Source organism: Myotis davidii, unplaced genomic scaffold, assembly GCF_000327345.1.
Source record: "Myotis davidii unplaced genomic scaffold, ASM32734v1 scaffold662, whole genome shotgun sequence".
In the NCBI taxonomy this organism is placed as follows: domain Eukaryota; kingdom Metazoa; phylum Chordata; class Mammalia; order Chiroptera; family Vespertilionidae; genus Myotis; species Myotis davidii.
In genome coordinates, this window is record NW_006293533.1 from 453,394 (window position 1) to 454,881 (window position 1,488).

Consider the following 1,488-nt stretch of genomic DNA (forward strand, 5'->3'; position numbering starts at 1 on the left):
AATCTTTTAGCTTGCAGGAGTGGGATAGCTGCTAGGACATACCTTTGCCACATTGTAATGTGTAGTCCCTACATAGAAAAATGGATGTTTTATTTTATTCAACTAGGGGCCCAGTGCATGAATTCATGCACCTTGAAAGGAACTGTGGGCCACGAGGCAGCAGTGGCACAGGGGCGGGTCTCAGCCCATCCTTCATGCCCCTGCCCAGCCCCTCCCACTGTGGGCCCCCCTGCCCCTTCCCTCGTCCCTTGTTTGCTCAGAGCCCTGTTCCTGCTGCCGTCAGTCAGCGGATGTAAGCGTCAGCTGCTGCCCCCATAGCCCCTCAGGAGCAGGGGGAGGTGGAGAAGCCCTCAGGGGCGATCAGGGCAGGCAGTCACAGCTTGCACACTCTGATGGCAGCGAGTGATTGGGGCTGGCGCCAGGCACTGGCAGCAGATGTGAGCACCAGTGCGGCCAAGGCACATGGGAGCAAAGAATTTTCAGTAAACACCAGAGGCTCGCCCAGGTGACCACGACCTGTGCCCCACCTTGGTCTGGTGCCCCAGCTCAGCTGCTCCATCCCACTGCGGCTAATGCCTGCCATGTTCCGCACACACCCCCTGGTGGTCAGCACATGTCATAGCGACAGGTTGTTAGGTTGTTCAGTTGTCCCTCCCCGCTTCAGTCTATTTGCATATTAGGGTTTTCTATATAGAGATTATGTTAAATGTTTTACTTAAATTTTTAAATTTTAAGATTGTTTTAGTTTTGGGTGGGAAACTAACAGGGCAAAAACTTACTCTTTTAAAAAATATGAGAATTAGCGTTTTCCAGAGGGCATTTGGGGTTGACAAGAGCTGCCACCACACCTTTAAGATCACTTTACAGCTGTGGGAAAACTCGGCCGAGCTGTTTTCCTCGACCCGGCCATTTCCAAGAGGCTGTATGGCCGCAGGGAACGGCACAGCCCTGCTCTTTATCTCTCTCCTCCTCCTCCTCACCCTTTCAAAGCCAAATCCGCCCGGTGAGAATTTGGAAACGGGGCTGGAGGCAAGAGAGGGCGAGGGGGGAGGGGTTCTTTACGACGGTGGGGGAAGCGCTCTCGGAGGCATTTTTCACTCCCCCTCGCACTCCCCGGAGCCGGCAAGTCCTGCGTCTGAAGTTGGAAGTGTGGGGCGCTCTGCGGCGTGTCCAGCTCGGCCTGCAGTTGAGAGTCCACCCTGCAGGGGCTGAGAACACTGCCGCGAGGCCATCAACCTGAGCTTCTGGCCAGCAGGACGCCCAAGCCAGGCCCAGGGCACCGGTTGTCATGAGAACCGGAGCGCCGGTCTCCCCGGCGACCTCGTCCCCAGGGAGGAGGCGGGCTGAAGGCCTGATGGGCCAATCAGGCCGCGGGCAGCGCAGGGTGAGAGATCCGCGGTCCTCCAGGAACCCGGGAAGCGCTGAGTGACAGGCACGGGGGCGGGGCCGGCCCGGCCGCCCGAGGTGGAGCCGGAGTTGGGCGACTAC

At 58.0% G+C, this 1,488-nt stretch overlaps 1 pseudogene; it reads right to left on the reverse strand.

The window, feature by feature from the left end:
• Positions 1-583, reverse strand: part of LOC102753142 — a 3,651-nt pseudogene extending 3,068 nt beyond the window's left edge.
• Positions 584-1,488: the final 905 nt, after the last annotated feature.